Below are 22,429 nucleotides of genomic sequence, written 5' to 3'. Positions count from 1 at the left end.
CGCAGCACACAGAACATACTTCTTAAGTACACAAACCTGTTTTAACTTCTGAATTAGACAAAGGTCATCATTCAATTACTTGTTCATTTGGTCTAATTAAAGTGAATGGTGGCTTCATTAGACTAAATGAGATCTGTTTTAGAAGCTGATGTATTTGTACAATGTAGCTAACAAAACTCTTTAAAATCCAAGACTACAAACATCAGTGAGAAGTCAAAATTTAACCATCAAGAAACGATGATGAGGCTGAAAATCAAGTGGGGAAGAAGAGGAAATAAAAGGCTCCAGCTGCTAAACAAGACAGTTAAAGACAGGGACAAAAAAGGCAGAAAAGAGAAAGTAAGAGAGTTGAGGAGGGAAGAGTCACTGATAGTCCTGAGAAGAGACAGACAGAGAAAAGAAAGAAAGGTGTGGAGGAGGAAAGAAAGAAAGAGGGGAGACAGCGCTCAGTTTTCATGCCGTCTGCAGGGTGAGATAGAGCCGGTTGTCATTTCTGCCAACAATAGGCCACCGCTGAGCGCCGCCTGTATTAGGAACACTGCAGATATGGATAAATCTCTCACACACACACACTTTCCTTTATTTCCTCGCTTTTCTCTCACTTGCACTCCCTCACTCCAACATCTTGCGGCCACATAATCAGCCACACACATGATTTCTCCGTCTCACACAGCAGGAATTACCTTCTAATACTCCTTCTGCCTGCCGGTTTACGGTCCTATAATTAGACGGCGGGTTCAGGAGTTCAAACGCGTTAACTCCGAACGAGCTTTTACCACAAAGCGCACTTTATGAAAGGCGACTCGTTGTGTCCCTGCTGTCCTGATCTCTTTGATTAATGTCCCCTCTAATGTCTCCCCCGGGGTGTATATACACCTGTGTTCATGTGTGGCTACATATAAAACCTGCAGCAGTCTCTGTGTTCTCATGTGAAGGGTAGTAAAATGTCAGGGTTACAGTTTGTGAGGATGGGAGCTCTTTCCCCGGAGCACTCAGTGTCACGTTTTTACGAGGCGTCACCGTTAAACTGCTTAATGGACGTGTTGTGACCGGCACATACATGAAATGCCATCCTGAGATAATGCAGTCACTGCTGACCTCAGCAGATGTTTGGACACCTGGACCAAAATTTACATAATGTGTATGTGACCTTTATTTCATCAGGTAAACATGATTTAAGACGTACTTTTGGAGATATAGCACTTATGGAGTATTCAACTACCCTCATACAGTTTACAGTACAACCCTTAATGTCAAACTAACCCTCTAACTACTATTTAATATTGTAGTTGCTTTAAAAACATGCTTAATGTTGTTATTTGGTTGTAGTCAGGTTAGGTTTAGACACCAAAGCTACTTGGCTAAGTTCAGGAAATGATCATAGTTTGGTTAAAATACAAGAAAATGGGAAAGTTCGGAAGGAAATTGAAAAGTCTCGTCGCTGTCCAGTCAAAACATCTCCAAAATGCAAACTTTTCATGAGCCCAGAAGAACAGCCATGTCGCAATGCATTTTTTCATATGATTCCACGACTTCGTCAATGTTTCGTTTATTTGGAGAGAATCGGCTTACCTCAAAAATTCAAAAACACCAAATTTGGAGACGTGGTTTTCACTGGACAGCGACAGTTAGTACATTAAAGTAGGAACACTGATTTTAATTTCACACAGGAAGCAATCAGCATCTATTCACCCCAATGCTGACTTTGTCCGTCTTTATATGAAGTCACCTGAATTACTCCTTTGCTCCCGTCATAACTACCCGAGCCACTAGAGGTCACAGACTAACAGTAAACTAAAATATGAGTCGTATCGAACTTCTTGGATAGACGGCCAACATACGGCTGTTTTGTCTTTCGAGAATATTTTAGGAACGTTCCATGAAAACAAATAGCAATAATTAGACATTAGTTTCTAAATCAGGCTACATAACTGCAAGACTGTTATTTATTTTCAGGCTGCTGAAACAATCAGAGATAATCGAGTCAACAGTCCCTGTGAAATATTTTCTGCTCCCGTCTACTTGTCCACTTTTAGTGTTGTAAATGTGATATAGTGGTCATTAGAGGCTGATAGTGTTGGTGATGATGGTTTAATGTGCTCTCTTTTATCATACGAACACCAAAATTATAGTCGTAAAGATGAATTGTTGTTAAAACGAGCCACGTAGCACCTTGCATCCCCAAAGGACTCAATCAGCTGCTATCTACTCTTAATAGATGCAATCACAGTAACAGCACACACTCATTAACTCTGGGTAAACCTAAGTGAACCACAAATATAAAACACTAAATATGTGTTTGTACAAGTATCAATTAGACACAATTAAACCAACACTGCTGCAGCTAGCAGGTTTAAGAAGTGACATTATTGCGTTATATAGTATATTTGTTGGGAAAGAGAAGTTTCAGTTAATTGTTGGATAATCACAGGTTGAACCAATACCAATTCAATACTTCCAAAGAGGGTTGAATACTTTTTATGTTTGGTTTTGGTCCAGGAGAGTGGACCTGCAGAGATCAATAAAAAAAAAAAAAACATAATCATTTTAAAAACAAACACTTTTGAACAGTCTGGTGATTCGTCTGATGATTATAAACGACCTGAAACAGCAAACAAGACCATCAGCAAACAGATTTTTATATAGTTATTATTAAAGCCTGTGCTCTGGTCCGATCTCATATATATAACATATAAAATAACGTATAAATACATCACCTCACCTGCTGTCTCTCTTTGACTCGCTTCCAAAACAAATGCGCGCGCCACCAACAAGCGCTAGCAAAGATCTGGTACCACTTTTGTCCAAATGGAGCGCTAGAATCAACAAAAACTAAAAGTTCCTTGTCATTCTTAAATTGTTTGCGCTAGCAGTGTTAAATTAGATCAAAGGAAATCATAAAGCCACAAGAATGTTTACCTTCCAAGCCTGAAGACCCTTTTGCAGTATGACAACACCTCCATGCATAAAGCAGCTCCTGTAAAATATGGTTTTCCAAGTTTACTAGTAAAAATTTTACTTGCCTGCACAGAAAGTCGGATCTCAATCCAATCAAACACCTTTGGGATGAACCGGACGCCAATTACAAGCCAGAGCTAATCAGCCAACATTGGTGGGCGACTTCACTGATACTGGGAGCAAATCCCTGCAGCCAAGAGTCTCAAATCACAAGGCCACGAAGCTGTTGGAGCGGCTGATTAAGGCATGTGTTTTGGGCGTTATGGTAGATATCAAAGCCACACACACACACACACACACACACACAGGAACACATGTGTTGTATTCCTCTATCAACCTTGACTCACCAGCAATTCTGCACCATATGCACTCACAATCATATAGAGGACGTTTTTCCCATCTGCCATCAGTGTCAGGAGAGGTCCGTTATTACAGTGTAAGTTAGAGTGATAGACTCCGGTACAGAAGAAGCACTCTGAGAAATGGCCTCGCACATACACACAGACACACACTGACCTGATGTATGAAACACCTCTCAGAGCATCATACATTAACAGGAGTGTATGTGTGTGATTTATAGGTGAAAGCTCGGGGTCGTATTGATTTGCTGCTGTGTGTGGTCACTTCAGGTCCAGTTCTCTGAGGACACATGCATGTACACACACACTAACATCAACATATGACCTGAACCTGTAACAATAGGCCCTTTGTGTAATTAGTGGGGTTATATCATTGAGACAGATGATACTCTGTGTTACATTTATAACGGTTTATATTAATAAAGGCTTTATAATGACAGAATTTTGTCAGGAAATAAAGATAAATACACTCTGAGTGTCCGTGTTTTGTCCTGCAGTGGTCCTCAAAGTCAAGACTGCACTTAAAATAATTACTACCGCCACAAAGATGTAGCTAAGCATGTTCAATCATCCAGATTGTGGAAATGAAGGCATAAGAGTTCATTCTTGACCATGGAAATACCTAAAAATATTCCTAACTGGGGGTCCACCTCCTCACAATCTTCATGACAAGACAAGACGCTCTCAATGTTTTGTTGTTTGCCACAGCGACTGAAGTGACCATTGCACAGTACACTCCACATACTCACTGAAGTGGAGTTACATCCAGTAACTACTAGGGGTGTAAAGATTCACCGATTCCAATCGGTATCCGTTTTTCACGTCAAAGATGCGACTACATCGATACGCGGACGTATCGATTTGAATGTACCATTAACTGGTCGATAGCCCGATTCTAAAGTTACGTATCGGTTGACGGAAGCTTTGCTGCTAATTCTGCAGAGCGTCTTTAAACTCCTATAAAAGGTTAAAGGTCAACGCGAGATTCTCATGAGAGTAACGTTAGCGTGTCCGAGGGAAAAACCACAACAACAACAACAACAACAACATGTCCGACAGCTCCGTCCCTGTTTACAATGCACCGGCCAATCTGAAATCTAAAGTTTGGAAGAGATTTGGATTTTATAAGAAGGAGGGACATTTGGACAAAAGTCTGGCCATATGTAAGGTCTGTAGAACAGCTATTAAGTACAGTGGTAGCACGACAAATCTGGAAACTCACCTGGAGGAGTCTGTGGATGCTAACGTTAGTAACGTTACAGCGAGCACAAGCAAGAACACGCAAGACAGCGACTTTTTCCAGCCACAACTCGGTGAGTTCCAGGGTCATCACAGCATCTATAGCCTGTTTTATTGCGAAGGACTTACAAGGGTGGTTGTGAGTGATGGCTTTCGAGACATGGTGAGGTAAGCAATGCCACTTTCATAGAGTTGCTTACTTTAATTTATAATGGAAAATGAATGTCTACATTGAACAAACAGATTAAGAACTGTATCAGATTGCATTGTATTGTATTGAATCGCATCGAATCGCACCAAATTGTTCCGTATTTAAAATGTATGGTCCCTGAATCGTATCGTAGCCCAGGTATCTAGATCCGTATCAAATCGTCTTATGAAGGAGAGATGCACACCCCTAGTAACTACTATGTGACGGTCACAGTTTTAGACACATGGTTGATGATGCGTAGTCTTCGCAGTTTGGTTAGATTCAGATGTACATGACAGTAAGTTAAGCACATGTGAGTAAGCTTCGACGCGTTAAATCTGCGGCACGCTGCTGTCTGTTTCTGTTGATTCTGGTGGCCTCAGTCGACAAATCAGAGTAAATAAACTTTGCTTTATAGACGTACCATACCAGCTGACTTACAAGACTCCTCCTTTCATCCTCACCACTCCACCATTAAAATAGTTTTGATGTTAGTGGGGCAGCTGTGGCTCAGGATGTTGTGTGGTCGCCCACCTGGATGTTGAAGTGTCTCTGGGTAAGATACTGAATCCAAACTGCTCCCGCTGGCTCCTCCATCGATGCCTGAGTGTGTGTATGAATGGTTATCGTTCCTGATGAGCAGGTTGCACCTTACATGTTCGACTCTACCGGTGTCTGAATGGTCCCAGTGAAGATTTTGAGAAGCGCAGGATATTTCTTTTGTCAAAAATATTTTATAAATGTTTGATTGAAACAAAGCGTGGTGGTCAGTGTGGTCTATTCGGAAATATCAAGCTAATAATTGTGTATTTTTCCCTTCCCTCTTAAACGGGAGATAATTTCTGTGCTGTAAATGCAATACAGTGGTCGTTAGAGGCTGGCAGTGTTTGTGACGATGGTTTAATGTGCTCTTTTTAATCATACTAACACCACAATTATTGTTATAATGATGAATGGACGTTAAAACAACGACATGCATTACCTTTAAACATCTCTACTCGTTCCCCTTCATCCCCGCGGGGCTCAATAAACCGCTATATTCTCTTAATAGGTGCAATCACAATAACGGCACACACTTATTATTTGTATGACGGTAAAAGCATATGTCACATTATAATCCCACTGTGATGCCAGCTGTTTGTAAATGTAGCCGTCTCGTTAAACGTCAGCATATGCATTCATAATCTATTGTTTCTCTTTTCTTTGCGCATTCTCACAAACACATGTGATGATTATCTGAATGTCTTCACGCACACAACACTTAAAATCTGTTTTTAAAGTGTCTCGTCCCTTTTATATGCATTTTGCGCGTTGGGCCCAAAGGGCTTAATAAACCGTCATCTTTCCTCAATAGGTGCAATCACAATAAGAGCACACACTGCTTGATGAAAACAGCTCATGTTGAATTATTTTGCTACTGTGTCGCCAGCTGTTTGGAAATGTCTTGAGCTCATTAAATGTTCGCAAATGCATCCATTACCTATATTTCTTTTCTTTGCACATTCTCACAGACATTCATAACGACACAGTCGTTGCTCTGACTTCTACAATAGACTTTCCACTCAAGTGTGCTGCAGCTGATGATCATTTTACAGATAAAATGACCAGATTTTAATCCTCACTGACCTGCTGATGGTCTTTAAACTCACGCTGTGCAGCCAAATGCTGTCCAAACCAGCACAACTTGATTCAATTCTTCAGCCAACAACTCTGCCAAACAGCCACTGGATATTTTTAAGGACACCTGGGGACACTTCCATCCGCTTTGTTGCACCACAAGTGGGTGTTTTTTCAAGGATTTTTGAACTGACCAAAACTGGCTATTTTTGACAGGAAGTCGGACCATCTCTATCCAGGATATTGGCGACCAAAACGTGTATTTCGAACCCTAACCAAGTGTTTTTGTACCTAAAGCTAACCAGAGCATGAGTCTCTAAACAGACGATTATGTTCAAACTGGACATTTCTGTAAATTGCAACTTTAACGCCATCATTTATTCTGGCGATTGGGTTGAAATGTGCATAAAATGATGCACCAAACGTGTATAATATTTTTATGTGAAAGCATTGAGTCAATAAACTCTCACTGGGAACATGATTAGGTACAATCTAATGCCATCAGATACGGCAGCCCTGCCTGGAATTCAACTTTATCACACTTCTCAATGTTCAGTTTATCGTTGACACTGTCAGAAATGTGATACTTCTCTTAAAGTTTATTATTGAGGTCACTGCAATATTCAGTTCATCCATATCAGTGTTTGTACAGAGAGGCAGCAGGCAGACAGCAGAAACCAGTAGACAGACAAAGTTAGCATCCAGACAGTGAACATATGGTGGAGCATTTAGCAGCTAAAGAGCCAGATAGCTCCCTCAGGAGTTAGCGGAGAACAAAACCAGAGCTAAAAGAGAGTTGATGCTGGGCTCAAATGTGCCTCCAAATGCTGCTGGATGTGTAACTATGCATCGAGAGTTGCCAAAACGATATTTATCTTTTGCATATTTAACGTTGTCTGATCACTAAACAACAAACTCCTCTTATGAAGTTGACATCTAAGAAAATGCTGCTGAAGATATAAAGTGCTGAGAAGAATTAGGCGTAGATGAATCTCTGAATATGAGTTACAAAACACATGGTTGAAGTCAAAGTGTGTTCTATTGATTTATTATTCTACTTTCACCCACTCGAAGAAAATAAGTTCAGACTACTCTCATCTGCTTCTGCTAAAAACGTATGTAATGTCACAGAACTAGCCCATTCTCACTCCTAACGAGTCTGATGCTGTAGTTTCCCTTCTACAGTCACTTCTTGAAGCTCCCCTCGAGTTCAGTAGTATAAAGAGCGATAAAAGTCAGGAGAAACTGGAATCATTCGATTAGTCTTACATTGGAACATCCCTCTGGAGAGTTTACGTTTTAAAGTTGCGTACGTAGATGACTACCTTACATACGCAAGCGACGTACTTACCTCGCTTGTAACTTTTGTACTTCGCAGTTAGTTAAGATAAAGATAAGATACAATAATGATCTTTTCCTAAACCTAACCACGTAGTTTGCTAACAGTCGAAAAGTCTTCAATGCCATCATATGTTAACTCTTGGTTTGTAAGCTTTATTTTGAAAGACTAACAAGATATGGAATATTATGTGTTTACTAACGTGACTACGGAGCTCGAAGCTTGAGAAACTGTTGCCCTCGTTTCGCAGTTAGTTAAGATAAAGTACAATCTCTTCCTAAACCTAACCGTGTCGTTTGCTAACAGTCCAAAAGTCTTCAATGCCATCATATGTTAACTCTTAATTTGCAAGCTTTATTTTGAAAGATTAACAGATAAATATTATGTGTTTACTAATGTGACTATGGAGCTCGTCACTTGAAAAACTGTTGCTATACGGGAAGGTTTTTGATGCAGACGGCCGTTGACTGAGCTACTGTATTTGATGAGTTGGATGTAAGAACCTAAACCATGATATTCTCCTAAACCGAAACAAACTGTGACTGTTAAGTCGGGGGAAACTGGAATCATTCGATTAGTCTTACATTGAAACATCCCTCTGAAGAGTTTACGTTTTAAAGTTGCGTTACACAATTGAGCTAACGTATGTAGATGACTACCTTACATACATGAGCGACGTACTTACCTCGCTTGTAACTTTTGTACTTAAGTTTCGCAGTTAGTTGAGATAAAGTACGATCTTTTCCTAAACCTAACCGTGGAGTTTGGTAACAGTCCAAAAGTTTTCAATGCCATCATATGTTAACTCTTAATTTACAAGCTTTATTTTGAAAGACTTACATGACTACGGAGCTCGTCACTTGAGGAACTGTTGCTATAGTTTTCGATGCAGAGGGCCGTTGACTGAGCTGCTGTATTTGATGAGTTGGATGTAAGAACCTAAACCATGATATTCATCCTTAAACCTAACCACGTAGTTTGGTAACAGTCCAAAAGTCTTCAATGCCATCATATGTTAACTCTTAGTTTGCAAGCTTTATTTTGAAATACTAACCAGATATGAAATATTACGTGTTTACTAACGTGACTTCAGAGCTCGCCACTTGAGAAACTATTGCTATAGTGGAGGGTTTTCGATGCAGAGGGCCGTTGACCGAGCTGCTGTATTTAATGAGTTGGATGTAAGAACCTTAACCATGATATTCTCCAGAACTGAAACAAACTGCGAGTGTTTCATGTGAACATCACATATCGTGTTCGCCAGCATGAGACACCGAGGGGGGCGTATCAAAACATTGTGTGTATCTGATGAGCCGGGAATGAGACGGAGTTGAATTATTCAGCATTCAGTTCACAATCATGTTGTTTCACACGAAAGAGGAAAATAATGAGCTCTGAATACGCTGTTTGCTTTTAACCCTCTGACACGCATCATGACATATGAATCGATGACGTCTACGACCCGATCGTTTTTATCTCGCGCTCGTGTTTCTGCTCTTTTAACTTCAGCTGAGTGTCAGACGTGCCAGCTGCTGTGCGCACTCGTGCCCCGCGGTTTGGGATTTCAACTACAACCCAGAACTTCACACACATGTGTGATGTGTGTGCCCATCAAGTATTCATGTTCTGGGCTTTCAGCTGTTACACACACACACACACACATTTTCCTCATCTGAATGTAGTTAACTTAAGCAGCAGGAGTTGCAAGAGGGGGTGTTTCTCTGTTCTGATGCAACAACCTGACAGTCTCGGCTCCGTGTGGTTTTTTGTTCCTTTTTCTATATTTGTGTTCAGGTGAGTGTGTGTGTATTTAAGCCTTTGTGTGTCTCTGACTGTATTGTCTATGTGTGTGTGTGTGTGTGTCGACTTGCCACACACACACACACACACACTCTCTTGCGTGCCTGGAATACGAGGCAGGGCATGATGGGAGGGGAAGAAAAGAGATCCTCTCCCGTATCCAGGGGCAACGCAGGTAACAGGAGGATAAGCGGCGACGACGATGACTCGGCGGACGCCTCGCTGCTACGTTCGTTAAGCCTCGGGAACTTCAGCAGCCCCGACAGCTTTGTGAAAACACATTGCATCACACACGTAATGAAACGGTTCATTTGTCTGCCGGATTTACATAAAAAATCACGGCGACCACAGAGTCTGCACACAGGTTTTCTCTCCACACACACACCGGCAGCTGATTTCACTGATTAGTTCATCCTGTCTGGTTGGCGATGCGTTAATCAGTGAAATCACCTGGTGGTCTGATTAGTCGGGAGTTTAAAAAGCTGAGGATTTCTGTCACTTTGCGACACATGATTGCCCAATCATAAACAACGCGGTAATGACACAGTTTCATAAATTCGTAGCGGTTCTCCCCCAACACAAACTCTTTCCCTCCTGCAGGACTGAAAGCGCTCCAGTGAGCAGCGATCTGCAGGTTTAAACATCCAAACATGAAGGTTGAACTGTGCAGGATGTTGTTGAAATGTGAAAGTAGCACACGGAATTGCAGTGATTATATTTCAACATGAAGCAGGTAACGATAGATTTAATCATCGTAGGAAAATAACCCAGAAAAAACAACAGCACTGTGTTTGGTTTGTCCTAAAGAGATTCTGTTAATGACCGGTCAGGTGTTCGACCCTTCAAGTCACTTAACACCGAACTTTATGTTTTGAAACTGTCTCAGACAACCTGTGATTAATACAGCCGTCACAGTTTCTCCTCTAATCATCAGAACAGGAACCCAGAATATCCCAGCGTGTCTCCTGAGTTGTTAAACAGAAACAGTCCTCATTTTTTATCCTCCGTTTTGCTCTTCTTCTTCTTCTTCTTTGATGCAGAAAAACGGTTGGAATCGTCTTCAAATGAAAAATGTATTCGATTGTTCCTCTCCGTCTTTTCATCCTCGTCTCTTAAATTGCATTTTTTTACTTTCTTGTAGAAGCTCATTAGTTACATTTTCAAGGGAACGGAGAAAGTAATTATTGACCCAAGTGAGCCGGATCAGACATTTTTCTTTCTTTCTTTCCTGAAATGTACTGAAGAACAACACATCACTGTGTCACGGTGCAGCTCGAAATGTACGTCTGGACGGCGTACAGACAGAACAAGTTCTACTGCTGTGTTTTTACAAATCCATCAGGCGTTCTGTGATATCAGCTGATTGACTGCAGAATCCCGTTTCTTCACTGCCGGCGCCGAACGTCCCAGAGGTCGTCTGAAACGCTTCTCACAGCATTTGTGTTTTGTTTTGTTCTCGGTCGCCCAAGATATCAAATCTCATTCATCAAAACAAGATATGAGGGAGGTTTACTCCAGTTTTATGTGAAGAATAGTTCAGATACGGTCTTTTAATTTAAAAACTACTTAGAGTGGTGTCAATTTTATCTTTGCTAAAGGTTTATAGTGAGCTGAACATGATATAAGATCTAAAATGTTCAAACAGTGAGTGCTCTACTTTAAATACTCTGATTTTTCTTTTGTTCAGGCTAAAATTTAGTATTCTTCATTTATCTCCAAACTTCATTTTGACAAATGATTCATGTTTGGTGCTCAACGCAGTGCAGACGAGCAGACGGTTCATCTGAAGGTTTGCAGGCTCTCGGGGAACGCTAGCAACAAATTGTCTTTCTCTGCCACAATCAGACGTGCTAATTATTTAAATGCATTCAAATTATAGTTGTTTTATGAGTGTGCTCCTCTTGCACTTCGTCTCAGGTGGACCATCTGCCTCCAGGAAAGACGACGATGTGAGACGACAATTGCACCTGAACACGTGCGAGCAAATCCACCAAACGAGGGAGGGAAACGTTTCTTAAATCTTACATAATGGACCGTAATGATCGCTGTTCAATCTGCAGATAAAGAGTTCCATCAACAACCGGAACAAGATTAAAGGTGAAGCAGCTATAATAAATCTGTTCCATGTGATGAAGATGTAAGGTGACTTTAAAAAGTACCAACCGGTATTTTAAAAGTCACCCTTAAAGTCAGTTTGAACTGTTTGACATGCTGTACGTCTCATTTTGTTACCGAACTCCCCAAACCCCCCCCAGCTGTCACAGGGTTGACAAATGTGGACCGAGGTGGTACTACTACCACGCTTTATACTCAGAGGACACGAGCCGGATCAAATTGACGAATGAGAACCCATTGGGTGTGTCTGAAAGCTCCACAAATCCCTTTTCTGTCCCTCCGCGGCGTCCTACTTTCCGGTAAATTGATGTCATGTTGTTTGCCGTCCTGACAGCTGAGGAGGACGGAGGAGGAAGTGTTTCAGGAACCGTTCGGATTGTTTGGGAAGATTTGACCTTGTTTGCTGCCGCATACGCAGAAGTATCAGGATCGATGACAAAACTCCAGAGTGGGAGTAGTGAGCGCAGAGGAACGAGGGATGAGGGAAGGAAAACAAAGAAGGAAGACATCTTTGAAAGTTTACGTTAATTGGACCCAATTCCAGGAATAATTCCCTCATGGTACCAGTCTGCTGGTTCAGTTTCCAGATCCAGAATGATGCTCACAGTGGATGGTTCTGGTCATTGCCTTTCTGGCCTGAACCCCCACATGACTCCTGGGTAATCAAAAAATGGGAAAAGAGGTGGCAGGAGCTGAGACGAGTCGATGAAGCCACTGAAAACCTGCCCACCTTCAGCTCCGTCTGCTGAGCCAGCCAAGGCTAACAAACTCTCCGCGTTGCATTATTCATCACCTTTGATTGCAGGAGAATTCATGTTTATTCAAGTTTCTCGCCTAAGTTTGACCATTTTCTGACCAAAGCCAGCCCTCACCAGAGACGTAAGTTATTTCATCCTCCAGTGTCTCGTCTTTTTCCCTCATCTCATCTCTGTATGTTCATGAAATGTTGCACATAAATCTCCTTTTGAACCCTGCAAGTTTCTGCTAACAGGGTGTCAAGTTTTGTGTGTTTCAGTTCAGTTATTTCCAGTTTAAGTTTGTGGGTTCTCCTCGCGTGTCATGTTTAACTTTCAACTTCCTGTCTTTGGCTGTTTTCCCTCCCTGTTTCCTGCTCACCTGTGTTACCTGTTCCCAGTGTTTTCCCCAGGTTATCACCACCTCATCCCCTTGTTTAGTTTGGTTTAGTTTGTACATACTCGCTGTCTTTAGTTCGGTCTTTGGTGCGTCGTCTCCCTGCTGTTCTGTTAACCTACTCCTGTGTCTTATTGCAGAATTAAGTTCTGCAAACTCCCGTCTTTTTGCATTTTGCTCTCAGCGTGACACAAGGCTACTTGTTAATCAAAAACAACAGCGCCTGTCCCTCCGCTACCGTCTGTTAGTACAACTAACCGCTCAGCAAACCATATTATTACTTTGGCACCGGCTAGCTGTCAGTCAAAGATTGACAGTTTTTGGTACTTCAATGTTGGCTTCATTGTCTCTAAATGCATTTAAATGTTATATTCTGCCGTGATTTTGTCGATGGTGACATTTGATGAGAGCCGTCGTGAAGAGAAGCGACAAACAAAAAGGCGGTTCTTTGGAAGAGAGAAGTGCTTGGTGTAAAAACAGCAGAGTTCATGTGTTAATTATAATGTAGGTATAATATTCCCTGCATGCATTTTACCCCAACAGCAGTTAATCATTAAAGAAATAGATGTTCTGGATCCATGTTACCTCTCTTCTCTTTCACATGTTGTTGCACTTCTTCCAACTTCTCCCTCTGATTGTTCACCTTAATATATTCAACGTGATATTAAGTCATAAATTTGAAACCTGAGAAAACACTTTTTTACGATCGAGTCGTTACAGGTTCATTTAAAACCATCGCTCACGAGTGAGTGACCAGATTTCATATCTCGTGATCGAGATCTTGGAACCTCTACGGTTCCACAGGTGCTCGTGGACCTGAATATTAAATTAAGTGTAGCGTTAAATATTAAATAAGTTCTAGTTCATTATAAGTTCAGACTCATTAAGACGGATCCCTTCTCTGAGTTACAGCACGTCTTCACTGTCATCTTCCAGATGTGTTGACCATCGAGGGTTCGGCTGCAGAAGCACTTCTGGACACTGTGAAGGCAAAATCATCTTTATTTGGTTTGTGTAAATCTCAGCTGGCAGAAGAAAGAGATGCTTCGTTTCAAAAGGCAAGAAAGAAATAAGTCAAACAATGAACTCCAGTATCCGTCCTGATGCAGTTAAAGCTCGTTATGTTGAGCTGATTAGACTATAAATGTGATTGGATCGTGATGACTAATCAGATCAAATCTGTTCCTGCAGGATTCTGCAGATTTAACGATGAGAGAAGTGAATAAACAAAACTGGATGCAAATGGAAAACTGTTGCGATGTGCTGCGACTGTTTCACACAGTCCATCTGTCTGTCTGTTCATATGATATTTCCTCTGTTTCTTCCCCTTTAACACACAGCAAATTGGCAATCCTGTGTCTCTTTGAGTTTTTGTGGGATGTATGAATTTTTATGTTCCGACAGGTTTTTCACGCTGGCTGCCGAGTGAAGCCGCTGCAATCATAGACTACTTATCACTCGCGTGTTGCCTCTGTTTTCTTCTCGGTTTGTCCAATCTGTGTTCATTTCCAGCCTTCGAGATGAAAATACGAGGATGTTGAGAGAAGCAATCATCCATTCTCTGTAGGTTTAAGTAGTTTCCAGGTGCATCAGACGTTTAGCTTGGGGATGCAGCGATCATAGGACCAGGACGACGAGCGCTGGGATAAGTGACTGATCCACATCATCTACAGGTGTCAGTCACACTAATTCAGCCACTGTTTCAGCTTTCAGTTACAAACGACCACTGACCTCGTCAAATATTACTCCAACGAGCCGCATGCAGTGAAATATGTAGGTTTATTATTCGATTTATGTTCCTCTGTTCAAGGACCACCAGGACACAAGTTCACTGCAGGAGTTAGAATTATCCATGGTAACCTTTAAACACACAGACACTGAGCATGTGCAGTAGGGCCCTTCCAAAATTGGAGGACATTTTACGTCCCACCCATGAAATTTCAAATAATAAATTTACAAAATACAAAATCATGCAGTTGCTGTGTAATTTTTACTCGTCCAGAGACCAACTCTAAATAACCTGGGAGAAAAAAATCATTTTTAAAATGCCAAATAAGTCTGGAGTACCCACTAATATGCTATTTTTCTCTTGTCCCACACCCTTGGTGACCAAATTGAACTCCAATAGAATCTGTCAAAATGACATTTAAATTTACTTTCTTTTAATAAAAACATAATGTTTTAAATAGGCATTATTATGGAAGAAACCCGTGTCCCACAACTTGCATGCAACCCTGTTACCTTAAACCATTTAGCATGGTAAAAGAAGAAGAAAAGGGTTAGCCGCATGATAAACAGGAAGTGACATCATCAAACAGTTTCCCAACAGCATGGGTGGAGCAATGGTGTGTCCTCTCTTATATTTTTCATATGTTTATAACATTGTCAGCCTTGTTTGAATGTCTCACTTTACCTCACACAACCCTGTTGTGCTTATTTCCAGGTAATATAAATACTTAAAGAAAAAAAAGGTTTGTCATCTTGGTAAATGCTAACTGCTAGCTAAACAGCTAGCATAGCATAGATTTGTGACAAAAAGCTAAAATTAGCATGTATTTGCAAACACCAAGCAAATATCAAATGAAACACGTAATACAAACAAAATACTTTTATGCCTGAGATGAGCCAATAAAGCTTTTTATAGTTTAATGCCTATTATTGATGAATATGTAACAGACAATTGTCAAATATAAGGTTAATAGAAGCCCAAATGTCCTCCGATTCTGGAATGACCCAGTAGATATCCTGTCGAGCTTTCAAAAACATGCTCACCAGGTGGATACTTAAATTAAGAAGAAATAGTTTGTTTCTCTCTTGTCTCTGACTTTGGTTGAAGTTCCCATTTTGCTTAAACATGAACTGGTTAGCTAGCTTTGTTGATGAATTCTCTGAAAACGTCTATTCACCTTCTGTATCCGTACAGCATCTTGCACAGATACACGAGGCACCTTTAGAGTCTGTATGCAACGTGCGAAGCCTTCCTGCTAGCAACAGATGTCATCAAATATTACTTTAGCTAGGTCTAAGCCTAAAAATGTCGCAGAAGAAGTCTTCTGGGTACGTGAACCAACACTCAACACCGTCCTCTCAGAACTACCTCGAGTGAAGAAGTTGTCTGATTTCATCATATTGCCAATCAACTAGTTTACAACAAACTCATACAGACGCTGAAGTGACGAAACTGCGTTATTTGAAGGTTTAAGTAGCGGTCTACTTCCGTGCAGAAGCTCGGAATGGACACAAATGTGTTTTTCTTTTCTGCAAACACAAAGAAAAATCAGCTCCTGCATCTTCAGTCTCTGATCCTTCGGGATGAAAAACCAAAAAATGCGATCCTGAGTTGAAAATCTATTCTGCAGTCAGGAGGAAATAATTGCGGTCTCGGGAAGAAGGAGACAAAAAAAAAAAAACATGTTTTGTTTCGGATCACAGAGCAACTTTCTCCTGAATCACAGAGACTAAAACAACAAACCTGCACTGCAAAAATCTGCAGCTCTTCAGTTCTGCTTCTAAAAATGTTTGTCTAACTAACACAGCTCGACTGTTCCTGCCCGAACCCTCCTCAGCACATACAGTGCACAAGACGTGACGATGGCTTTATTCACCATTTTTAAAATGCGATTGTCAGTTTTGTCACATCCTCTCTGAGACTCTGCCTGCCAACGACAACATGTGCAGCTAAAAACAGACGACAACCACTGTGCTGCACTTCTTTTCCTCGTTCAGCGTATGAATGACGTTCTGAGATTATGTATTGCTGGCAAAGATATATTTATGCATTCTCTTTTTTTTTTTGGATATGGTTTCGGTGCCACGGCGAAGAGTTAGAACAAGACAAAAGAAAACATGCTGTTCTTTGTTTTTTGACGGCTGCGAGACAAAGTGGAGAGGAAATCAGGCCACGGCAGAGACTGAGATAGATCGACAGAGTCACAGAGCGACGGGAGGAAAGGGAATAGCAGAAATAAAGAGACCGAGATAGACCCGGAGAGTGAAAAGAGATATTTTTGATTGTGAGAAATGGCTGATGGACAGATAGGCCAAGGCAAAGTGAGAAGGACGAGAGGTAGAGCGAGACACAGGAGAAAGAGGACAGTGGAAAGAAAAAGGAAGAGGCTGATAGATTGAGACGTGTATTTTCTCCTCATCATCTCTTAAAAACCCTTTTTCCAACTATTGCTATTATTTGTCCTTATCTTTGCCCTTCCTCTCATCTTCTCCCTCACGTCTCCGTCTATTTGTCTCGCGGCGTTTTTTTTATTTCTTTAACCTTTATTATCGATGAAACGTCAGCGTTGACTTTGAAAGTATTTCGCTGTTTGTGTCCTTCTAATGACGAAAGAGATGGAAACTTTAAATCTAACCTGGATTTCACATATTTCCAAGTTGATTATTATCACGTGGGAATTCATCCGAAGTGTCTGCCATCGTTTAAATGAGGCGGTGGAGGCATTATAACAAGCCAACAACGCAACCAAACAGCTGATCGAAATTTGAGTCACACAACTAGAGATTTTTAAAGGATATCTCTGGATATTTTCAGGAGATGTTGGACGCTAACCAGCTGGTTTTTATTGCATAAACCTGACCAGATATCCAGAATGTCGTTCTAACTTATCTCTGGTTCTGCTGAAATGTACCTAAAGTGAAACTCTCGCCAAAATGCAACCGAGGCTTTTTTTGTGAATGTATATGAGTTTCGGGGTCAAACTCATTTTCAATGGGAATGCTACGGGCACTTTTATGATAGCATCAAAATCTCTATTTTTAAAACAGTAAGAAGGCTCGACACAACATGAAAACTAGGTTTTTGAACAACTCACGTTAGCAGTAGCTTGTTCCGCTCGCCGCCGTCCTGCCAGTGGAGAAGTGTCGATCTCAGAATGTGACGTAACCTGGAGGACAGTTAAGGTGGAACTACTGTCTTCCAGCAACAACTATCCACGCGAGATCTCACGTGACTTTTCCGCCTTCTTTTTCAAGTGTTGTTTCTTATATGAGGCTTCTTTTTCAACTTCAAGGTCAATATTGTTTTTGGCTAACGACAAAACAACAAATTATCCCACATTTATATGGAACTAAGCTTTAGGAGCGTTCCACCTTAACTGTCCTCCAGGTTACGTCACATTCTGAGATCGACACTTCTCCACTGGCAGGACGGCGGCGAGCGGAACAAGCTACTGCTAACGTGAGTTGTTCAAAAACCTTCTTTTTAGTAAACTCTGTGTACACAAACAATGTTCTCAATGCTCGTGTTCATGTGTAGAGACCCTGGTGATACTACCAGCAAAGTTTCATGTTGTGTCGAGACTTCTTACTGTTTTAAAAATAGAGATTTTGATGCTAGCGTAAAAGTGCCCGTAGCACTCCCATTGAAAATGAGTTTGAGCCGAAAACGAAAATATGGTCAATCTTAAAAGTGCCTCTTTCATCGTAATTATGCTTTTACATGAAGGTTTTGGCGAGAGTTGCACTTTAAAATAATGATAAACAAGAGAAGAGAAAAGAAAGAAGCATTGAAACGTCCACGTGAGCTAACTAACTTACAGCAGCTGCAGTTAGCAGCAGTTAGCAGCAGTTAGCGGTTACTTCAAGCTTCACAAACTTGTATTTATTTCTTCAGAAGTTTCTCTTGTATTTGCTTTTTCCTGTATTTGATTTAAGTGAGTTGTGACAGTGAGACGTTTTTCTGTTTCAGGTGTCAGAAGAAGGGTTAGAACATTTATAAGTGTAACTTGAGGTTTTATAACTGCGAGCACACACACGTGTCGGCTTTATTTTCACAGTAATGATCCGAACATTGCCGTAATTCGCACACATGTCCCTGCATACCGAGCAGCCACTCGTCCTGTCGTCACGTCATGAATCATTCACTAAAACATCTGCAGCTGCCTTTGTTTCCACGGCGCGCTCGCAGCAACAAAGAAAAGGTTCATCTCGAGACGTGATTGAACAGACGTCGCCGCGGGCTCTCGGATCTCAGGATTGTGAAGGGATTTAATTTGTTTACAGAAGAAGGTCAGAACAAGAAAAAAGAAGTTCCTCTTCCTCCGCTTTCAATCAGAACATTTCAGCACACAGATCTTCATCAGGTTACAGGGTGAAAGAGCTGGAAATGAGACTCACAAATTCAACTTTTCTTACAAATAGCACCTTAAAAAAACATTTCATAGGTCAGTAAAAATGTACACAGTCGTGATAACGCTACAGAAACATGACGTGCAGGAGGAGGTAAATCTTTCTCCTTCCAAAAAATACCACTTACAAGAAAAAAAGGTGTCAGCGTCAAGTGCCGGGCCGGTCGGCAGGTCTCGGGAGGTTGAAGGACTCGCTAGTTGATGAGACATCCTGAACCCACTCGAACTGGAGGAGCTGTCACGAGTCCTCCTTGAGGGGCTTTGTCTCAGCCTCAACACAAAATGTGTACAATGTCATGTAGTCTGCTCTGGAAAACCCTGAACAAGAGAGAAACATTTTGCACCGCAGAAGGAAACGAGTGCTGCTATCTGATTAATAAGCTCACTATTGTAGAATTATTCTGAAAAATAATGGTGATTAACAAATATAACATCTGGTGGGTCTCGTGCAACAATGCAAATGTTAAAATCTCTTTTGAAAACATTTTAAAACTCTGATACCAGAACAGTTTTGGTTTAAACATATTTTTACCAACTGCAGGTGAATAACTTTCAAATAAATACGTTTATTTTCTGTGATGTCCCGTTGATGGGTCGAGCTGATGTCATATTTGGTGCAAACATTACAGATAATCCGTGTTTTTCCTGTCAGAATAACATTTTTCGTGCAGCTCAAATCTTTTCAAACTCTTTTTTATACGATTCCAAGTCGCCGGCAATCACTCGACTTGACCCGGTGTCACGTAAATGCACAATTGAGTCGGACCTGCGGAGCAAAACACGGAGCGATCACGGAAGTAAAGTGCTCCTCAAAGCAGTTTTCAACTAAAGCCTTAAGAGCTGGAAAATGAGGTGAGCTTATTGCAGCAGAGGAGATGAGGCGGCGCCGGGGGTCGGCGAGTGCCGGGTTCGGATCCGGAGATGAATGTAGGACAGAAAACTGGACGAGATGAAAGGAAGAACGAGAGCGAGAGTGAAAAGGTGAAGACTCAGAGAGAGAGAGATGGGCTGGATGCACTCTTTCAGCCACGTTGGAGTTTCATCTTTCTTTTTCCTTTTTTTTTTTTCTATTAGTCTCTATGGTAACTCTGTTGAAGCAGGACCTGATCTGAACATTAAACAGAACCGACAAACAGGCAGCAACAAACATCACAAGTCTGACTGAGGAAATTCTGAAAGCAAATATGTAGAAATACTCGTATCTGAATGTCCTAAAATATACAGAACATTTACAGGACTTTTATTTGTAAGGGACAATGTGCAATTAAAACATAAATGTAACATTTGATGCATTGCACCAGAGTTAATTTACATCTGCAGTTCCATTGGCAGGAAACACAAATACAAATACAACATATATGAAAACATCAAACATCACTCAGTAAATAAGAACAAGTAGCAATATAAAGCAAATGAAATGTCCCACAGTGGCATACACAGCACGCTAATAGTTTGCTTTTGTTTTTTTGTTTTTTTTAATAGTATAATGTTGTTTTCTTAATGTGTTTCTTGAAGTTAAGATTTGACTGAAAAGCAACCGAGGCTTTATGTGTGACTGAATATGATTCAAACCTTCGTGTAAAAGCATACTTATGAGGAAAGAGGCACTTTTTAGATTTACCGTAGTTTCTTTTTAGGGTAAGCTAATTTTCAATGGGAGTGCTACGGGCACTTTTACGCTAGCATCAAAATCTCTATTTTTAAAACAGTAAGAAGTCTCGACACAACATGAAACTTTGCTGGTAGTATCACCAGGGTCTCTACACATGAACACGAGCATTGAGAACATTGTTTGTGTACACAGAGTTTACTAAAAAGAAGGTTTTTGAACAACTCACGTTAGCAGTAGCATCTCCGGCGCGCCGCCATCATGGCAGACAAAAAGTGTCGATCCTCGAGTGCGACCTGACAGGTAGGAGGTCCACCATTACTCTCCTGCCTGTTTGGTCGCACTTTGGGATCGACACTGTGTAGACAAACAATGTTCTCAATGCTCGTGTTCATGTGTAGAGACCCTGGTGATACTACGAGCAAAGTTTCATGTTGTGTCGAGCCTTCTTACTGTTTTAAAAATAGAGATTTTGATGCAATCTTAAAAGTGCCTCTTTCGTCATAATTATGCTTTTACATGAAGGTTTGACTTGGTTGAGAAAGATTGGTCTCGCCACTCAATCACTCCATCGAGAGCACTGGCTAGTTTCTCAGCTGCTAGCTGAGCTGAAGTAGCATGTGTGTATAAAACAGTGTCGTCAGCGTATAGTTGTACCTCTACTCCATGACAGTACTGTGGAAGGTCACTGACGTAGGGACTAAAAAGTAGTGGGCTTAACACAGATCCTTGAGGTACACCCAGTGTGCACTTCAAGTAGCTACAACACACATCAGTGCATTTAATCATTTATCAAGATGCATTTTTGATATCAACAAGGAAACAAAACACTTCCTGGACTTTATTTCCAATGAGGGTGCTGAGATACAAATCAATCTGATCTGGTTCAGGCACTAAAACATTCGGTTCAGGTGAGGAAAAAGCTCAAGTGCACCATTTTGTTACACAGCTGTAAAATGTTCCGACGTCTTGTTGAAGGCATCAGGTGTTGAAGGTGAACAGAAGACGGCTGCAACAAAGGTGGTTGTGAATTCTCCCATTTTTGTTGATTGAAACAGGAAGTGAACGGCGGTCGAGACCCAACTACCAATCGCCAGAACAAATGTTGGCATTGTGCACTTTGTACAAATCACGGGTTACCATTCAGTTTTTTTGCAGCTCTCCTTCACAAAGGGCTGACAACATCCCCAGGTGTCCTCAAAATGATCCGCTGTGTGACTTGATCTGCAGCTGGCCACGTCGTTCGTAATAACTGGAATCACGGCTGCATTTTCTGTCACTTTATTTATTATTTGACTTTCTATTCTAGTGGGAAAATGACATGTTTGGCTGTATCATGTTTCATGGAGCGCTCGCTGTGCTGAGACATCTTTCTGACTACATGTTGATATCTTTTAGGGATGGAGAGAATAAAAGAGGAGACGTCCGAGCTCTATTTCTGTTCGAGATTATTCTCTTTTTTTCTCCTCTTCTTTGAAATTCAGAGCAGAACAAACAGCACCGCCTCGCTCAACAACACAGAATACATATTGTGCTCCAGTTCTCTGCTGCAGTACAATTTAAATGTTCATCTTCTGGACACCCACTATTCTCCAACCTGAAGTAATGGCTATGAAAGTATCGGGCTTACAAAAAAGGATTCACAATCTTTGAAGTCTCGGCGCTGAAGCTCGTCTGAGGTCTGAAAACCAGCAATCGAAAGCGAGACTCGACGAGAGCGGCGACACATCAGTGATCCGACAGCAGAGCGCAAAACACGGTGACACGCGGTGAGGAGGTGACATGACCTCACGTCAGGGCGGCCGGCCGACGATAAGCAGAGGAGATCATAAATCAAACAGCGAGCAGGAGAGAATAAAGGTGCTGTCACTCTAGTTTTCTCGAGGCACCTGGAGGCGCCGAGACGTCCACAGCTGAGAGAAGAAGTTAAATGAA

Source organism: Sparus aurata, chromosome 3 (genome assembly GCF_900880675.1).
Source record: "Sparus aurata chromosome 3, fSpaAur1.1, whole genome shotgun sequence".
NCBI classification, from domain to species: Eukaryota; Metazoa; Chordata; class Actinopteri; order Spariformes; family Sparidae; genus Sparus; species Sparus aurata.
Note: the sequence above shows the minus strand (reverse complement) of the source record.